The sequence below is a fragment of the Ursus americanus genome, chromosome 25 (genome assembly GCF_024610735.1).
Source record: "Ursus americanus isolate L20-20 chromosome 25, mUrsAme1.1.p, whole genome shotgun sequence".
NCBI lineage: Eukaryota > Metazoa > Chordata > Mammalia > Carnivora > Ursidae > Ursus > Ursus americanus.
The window spans coordinates 30,284,201-30,291,649 of NC_142151.1; positions in this window are offsets into that span (position 1 = coordinate 30,284,201).

A 7,449-nucleotide genomic window follows, 5' to 3' on the forward strand; every position below is an offset into this window, starting at 1 on the left:
AGTAATCTTATACCCGAAAGTGTGACTTCATATTGTGGTATAATTACTTAGTCACGTCAGGAAGTTATACTTCTCCAAAAGATAGGAGCAATAGAAGAAGGTGGGACATTTAAACCTTTGGAATTATATACATGGCAAAAATTTTATGGGCTTGGACCTATGACTTGAGCTTGGCTTGAGAAAATGTGCATAAGTTGATTCTTGCTGTTTTTATTGGCTTAAAAAGGAAATAAATAATGTTAAAAAGTATTTTAGAAAGCATGACTTATCTCAACTGCGATAACTCGAAGTTAGCTGACCTTGAATGAGGGTCACATCAATTTCACAATTACTCTTTCCTGCAACAGAATGCCACATAAATATTCACTCTGAAAGCACCCCTATATTATATGGTTTGGTTTCAAAATGTAAAAAAAAAAATTGTAATAGCATTCAAAAGGCACAGAAAGAGTAAAGATTAATACTGTTTTAATTGGTTTCTCACAGGTTATGCCCAACAGTTTAAAGTTAGGCAGTCCTACTGAATTCTGAAGTGTTTCTCTATCTGTAGTATGGAACACATTCAAATTAGAGCAGAGATGCGTCTGGGGCTAAAATATAAGCTGTCTAAAGGTCACAGCACAATCACAGCAACAAGGAGTCTAAGGAATTCTGATCATTATAATCACTATAAAATATTATTCCTACTTGTATTTCCTTTTTTCTCTTGAAGACAGGTGGCATAGCTTTCTACTGGCACATAAATGGTGGCATAGGATGCAAAACGGTGGAACAAGAAATAGAAATGCTAAGTCACTTCAGGGATTTAGCAATGGCCTTCGAAATACTTCCAGATGAAGTATTTCTGTAATATTCCTATTTCCTATTACTTGAGCAAAGATCAAGAATCACTTCTAAACGCCGGTTTCAAGCCTTTGTTATCTATGTATAGTAATGAATAAATCTGCCTCATAATTTCATCCTGTTTCATGACTTCATAGTTGCCAATATTCTTGAAATCGACAACCACAAATCATAAAGAATCATCCCACTCTGCCCGTCCCTTCTGCAAGACGATTACTTCCCCTTCTTTCCAAATGAATTTCCTCCAGGGAGTTTCTTCTGCACTAGGTGGGATAGGAGAAAAATGCTTTTATAATCCAAGTTCATCATACCCCTAAAGTATATTAAAATGTGAAATTAATGATGTTCATCCTCCTCACAAGAAAAGAAAGCCCATTAAATTTGATTCAAAGTATAAATTTATGTCAGCCAGCTGTCTTGAGACCTAATCTATGTCCTTTTATTGAAGTGTCCCTGATGCTTTTTGAGCTGGTGGTCATCTTAACATCCAAACAATTTTTAGAAGAAATTAGTTTCTTCAAAGCTGTTGGTTATAAGAGGATATTAGACCAAAAAACAAAACAAAGCCAAACAAAAAAACTGTTACTAAATGTTCCTTTCTACATTGGGAGTATCAAAGAAGGATACACACAACTGTTCTTTCTTTTAACTGCTTTTGTAGTCAGTGGAATAACCTGGAGGGCTCACAGTTGCCATAACTATATGCACCTGGTCCCGTACCCATATGGCTAGATAATATTTTGAGATATTTATGGGTTGTTGTTTTGTTTTTCCCATCCTTCATTTTTCCCTTTCCATTCTACCATTTAAGTTGGTAGTAAGCTTTGTGTGTCAGGGAAGAATGCAGGGTAAGTCCAGAAATTTTATTGGCCGTCGTTTCCAAAAGTCAAAAACCTAGAGAAAGAATAAAGCCTGAGAAAATAAGCTTGGAGAAGCAGAAGAGAAAGAGACATGATTCTCCTTATTAGTGAGAGCTCCAACCTAGAGAACCTAGGCTGTTGGCCTCACTTGCGAGAGGAGCTGTGCATTGCTCCCTGGCCTCAAAGAGCTGGTCTCCTGATGCACTTCAGGCCTGCGGTTCCTGGCCTTGCAGGAGGTTCCTCTGCTCCATTTGAGGCAGCACAGTGCCTAAGTGCCAACTGGAGGCCTCAGAGAACCACTGTTGGCTTGGCCACTGAGGATGGCTAGAGTGACCAGAATAGATTGGAGATTGTTATTTCCTGGACATCATGTAAGATGATCAAATTTTAGAAATCCTGGGGCTCTTCTGTGGGGCTCAATAATGCTGCAAAAGTAGTTTGCCACCATTACAGTGGGTTAAGGACTCAGAAGTTTGTTCATTTAAAAATTTATTTAACATATATTTATTAAAAGCAACCAATAAGTCAAACACTGTTCTGATGGCTTAGACACATTCATGAACCAAAAGAAGATCCCTGCCCTCATGGAGATGAAATTACTTTCTGAAGTCATATTTATGTGAGCAGTCCTGTTCTTCACTGATTTCCTCCTTCTGACCCAGGGCCCTTTGCCACCCCCAGCCTTGGGGCAGAGAGAGGAAAACAGTCCAAGGTGACTGTTAGGGACCCGCAGGTTGGGACGGGGCAGAGGGAGAGAAACACTGTGGACACTATGATGAGGGAAGCCCCCCCCCCCCCCCGAGGAAGAGTGCTGACAGGGGCATACAGCTCACAGGATCCTGGGCCGCAGAATTCACACAATTCTTCTTCTTTGGATCCGCAATTTTGTCTTCCTTCACCTATTGCTGCACTGACTTTTTCCCCTCAGGTGACGCTTTCCCCAACCCCCTCCCTTTCCGCTCCAGCTTTGGTGATAGCTGGTGCAGTCCACACCGGTATTTTGTCTCACAGGCTCTTTGCCAGGATTACTTCACAAGCTGCTTGTCTGTGTGCTAATGTGATGAGAACAAGCAGGCTTGTCTCCTAGAAACAGATTCTTGGTGACACCAGTTGTGATTGTCTTTTGAAAAGCTTAGTTCAAAAGGATAATGTCTTCAGACCAGATAATTTCTGAATTTGCCTGTTTCACAAGTCACCTTAGTATTTTTCTGGTCTCTCTGACATGGTGCACAAGTGGAACAATCAATCATCATTTTCCTTCCATCAAGGGCAACTGAACTTATGTCTCCATTGGAGAAGAAGTAAAACAATAAGCAATCAGTCTACATTTTGTAGAGTATTTCCACTTCAATTCAATTTATTTTTGTCCTTTGCTTTTCAGTGTGTCCCATATAGGCTTTATGTGGTCCTGTTGTAAGCACTGTACTGTCAATGATTTAGTGAGAAGCAAGTCCAGAAATATCTTAACTACTCTTCTATAACACTATCATGGGAGTAAATACCTTCCATTTATTTGCCCCACACAGAAAAATCAGACTTCCTTCATCTTCATAACAGCAACAAAATGTGGTTCGGAATTGTGATACAGGAGCACTGGAGTAGGAGTCATACACCTGTTAGTTGTCTCAGCTCAACCCCACGAGCTGTACTCCTTAGATAACTCACTTAACACTCTTGGCCTTGGTGTCCTCATTTTACAGACAAAGGGGTTAGGGTGACTGGCTGGTTCAGAAGAGCATGTGACTCTTGGTCTTGAGATTGTGAGTTCAAGCCCCCCAGTGGGTATACAGATTGCTTAAATAAACATTTTTTTTAAAAGGGGGGGCTAGATTAGGTTATCTCTAGAACCCCATCCAGCTCTAAAATTCTGAGACACCTATCTTTATTATTTAAGCTGCCACACTAGAAAAGAGGTTTAAAAGCATGTTCATCTATTTCCTCCTCTACTTGGTTCATTTAAGTAGTAGAAGCCATTTTAAATAGTGTCTACATGGCTGACAAGTTTAAAAAGCGAAGATTTACAGGGTCCTGTCTGGGTCAGTTGGTAGAGTTTGTGATTCTTGATCTCAGATTTGTGAGTTCGAGCCCCATGTTTGGGGGTAAGAGTTTTACTTAAAAAAAAAAAAAAAAAGATTTGGAAAGTGACCACTAACCAATGAAACATAGATCCTATTTACAGAAATGTTTGATCGGGACCCAAGTAGCTGTGTTCAAATTCAAGCCGTTTGTTCCCCACTAATCTTATTAACAGTTGTCCATGGGTGAAGACCAAACTGGAAGGGTCTCACTAACAGAAAACAAATGAGAACAATTCCTCTGCTCATAGCTATTTTCCCAGAAACCAGAAAAAATCTTACATACCTGTGCCCCTCTTTCCACTAAGCGTCACACATAACTCTTCTTCAAGCACGGAGTTTAAGGAAAATCTAGGGGAGCAGAAATCATGGACACTCTAGTTGATGTCAGACTATGACCAAATACATAGCACACATCGTCAACTGAGACACCTTCCCTATGGACTGCTAATATTATTTCACACTACACATTTGAGAACGCACCCTGTTAGTAGGTGACCATGAGCCCTGGTTTAGTTGCCTCTTGTCTCAGCCTAATTCTTAATATGACCCTTTTTACTCCCCAAAGTGTCCTGTTTTGACAATAAATTATATGGTCATTCTACCTAAAATTTCTACCCTGGAAAACCAGTTAGTCAAAACCTTTTTCTGAGTTAAGAGTTTTTAAATATGTTTTGTGGAGGATTCTTAGATATGAATTGATTCTCCTTAGTAATATGAGTTTTCAATAGTCAAAATGGTAGGGTGAATGGGCTTACAGAGCTGGGACATTGAAATTAGTAAGACAGTATTGAAATAGCAACATGTATGAAGAACAATGAAATGTTTAAATATTTGGTCCTGATCATATGAAATGTGGGAAAAGACAGGAACAAGGATGCATACCAGGTTATTATGGGGAAAATTAAATATCCAAATAATGAGAACTGATTAAATATAATATGGTAAAACCTGTACTGGCATAGTTTTTATCCATTAACATTGTGTTTTTAAATAGTAAAATCAGAAACAAAAGTGTACAGATTTCACATTGAGGTGGAATAGAATTCTCTAAAATAAAAGAAAGTAGGATCATGATATAGAGGTTAAGAATTTCTGTTTGAAAAAAAATAGGATGATCACAATAAAAATATTTATAATGTATGTGGGAAACAACTACTTATTAAACAGACCTCAAATTTATTTTTTTAATATTTTAAAAAGATTTTATTTATTTATTTGACAGAGAGAGAGACAGGCAGCTAGAAAGGGAACACAGGCAGGGGGAGTGGGAGAGGGAGAAGCAGGCTCCCAGCGGAGGAGCCTGATGTGGGGCTCGATGCCAGGACTGTGGTGGGATCACGCCTTGAGCTGAAGGCAGACGCTTAACGACTCAGACCTCGAATTTAATGAAAAGAAGCCTGATATTCCAATAGGTAAATGCATAAACAAATCACACACAAACATATACAGAAAGTCCAATGGCCAGTAAGACATTTTAGAAAATGTTCAGGCTCACCAGTAATTAATAACCAGCTATATAATTTAAAGCCAGATTTTCCTCATATAAAATGATTTGCTGTTTGAAGTGACTGGCTTCTAATGCAGAAATTGATCTTATAAAACTACAGATATTCAAAGATCTAAAGCATATATCTATACAAATAGGCCAATGGTACTACTCAAATGAAGACTTGGGCAGGCTTGGAAGCACAGAAAAGATCCACGAGGAGACCCTTGGTAATCCTCGCCCACCCACTGTGCAGGGAAGAGATGGAGACGAAGGTTTCTGACTTGGAATATATCTGTGGTGACAACTGGCAGGTTGATCCCTAATGTCAAGTTAGATACAAGGGTCAGGAATAATAATAATAATAATGAATATTATTGAATGCTGTGTGCTAGGCATTGTGGTAAGTGCTTTACACGAATTATGTAATTCTCACCAAAACTCTTAAGAGAAATTTTATTATTTTTATCTAGTTCACAGATGAGGAAACATCAGTACCTGAATCCAGATTTTTCTGACAACAATGAACATCTTCTTAGCCATTCTGTATAAGACTTTTAAGTAGTTTTTCATTCAAGAGATATGTACTAGACCTGTATTAAGTTCTGAAAATTTAACTGATAGGAAGACAGAGGTCTCTTGTCCTTATAGAGTTTAGAGTGTAGCAGGACCTTATGGTCTGATGGTGCTGCTGACAAGCTCAGGCTTGCCGTGAGATGAACACATTAGGCTCTCTTAGCCTGATGCCATTGACGCTAATTCTTTTGGACTGACGTTTATGTCTAATTCCTTCCATATGCCTTTCTGTGCAGCAGGGGCTGGAAAACTGAAAGCTATCTTTCCCAGAATTGCTTGCAGCTAGGGTTCTAAGTGAAAGTTGGATTCCTCCAATCAGATATACTCATGAGCCATATGGAGTCAGCTGTCAGGTGGAGGCCATCAGTCTTCCTTCCTTCCTTGCTTCCTCCCTGCCTGTATCCCTCCATTTCTTTCTTTTTTCTTTTCTTTCTTTCTTTCTTTTGTGAGAATATTGAAGTTCTACTCTTTTAGCAGTTTCAAGTAGACGTTACAGTGTTATTATCGACTATAGTCATCATGTTATATATTAGTTCCTTAGAATTTATTCATCTTTTTTTTTTTTAAGATTTTATTTATTTATTCGACAGAGATAGAGACAGCCAGCGAGAGAGGGAACACAAGCAGGAGGAGTGGGAGAGGAAGAAGCAGGCTCATAGTGGAGGAGCCTGATGCGGGGCTCGATCCCATAACGCCGGGATCACGCCCTGAGCCGAAGGCAGACGCTTAACCGCTGTGCCACCCAGGCGCCCCAGAATTTATTCATCTTTTAACCAAACGTTTGTACCCTTTTACCAAGCTCTTCTTATTTCCCCCACTTGTGAGCTGCGGCAACCACTTTTCTACTCTTTCTACGAGGTTCACTTTTTTGGAGTGATTCCACATATGGGGCACCTGAGTGGCTCACTTGGTTAAGCGTCTGCCTTCGGCTCAGCCCATGAGCCCAGGGTCCTGAGGTCCAGCTCCCTGCTCAGCGGGGAGCCTGCTTCTCCCTCTCCCTCTGCTGCTCCCCCTGCTTGTGCTTTCTCTCTCTGTCTCAAATAAATAAATAAATCTTTTAAAAAATCTTCTTCTACCTTCAGTCAGTAATCCTTGACACCAATAAAGCAAGATTCTTCCCATCCAGTTTCTCTTGTTCTTAGCCTGGAGCAGTGGTCCAGTGGCCTCCAAGTCTTTTTGGTCATACACCCCTAACTAAGAAAGTTTGAGCAAGCAATGTCTCGGTGTGTGTGTGTGTGTGTGTGTGTGTACATGTGTGAAATGTACCACCGAAATATTATGTACATCATAAAACATCCACAAATTGAATTAAAATATAAAAATCAAAATTCTGGTTTTTTTATCTTGCATGCCATTGTGTGAATTTGCACCCTCCACGGGCTACACACACTACATTTTAAGATTAATACCCTGAAGTTCAGAGCAAAGTTCAAAGGAGCCAACCTTCTGCAGTGATAAATCTTCTTTGGCTCCTCCCACAGGAATATTTTTTTTTTAAAGATTTTATTTATTTATTTGACAGAGACAGCCAGCGAGAGAGGGAACACAAGCAGGGGGAGTGGGAGAGGAAGAAGCAGGCCCCCAGCGGAAGAGCCTGACGTGGGGC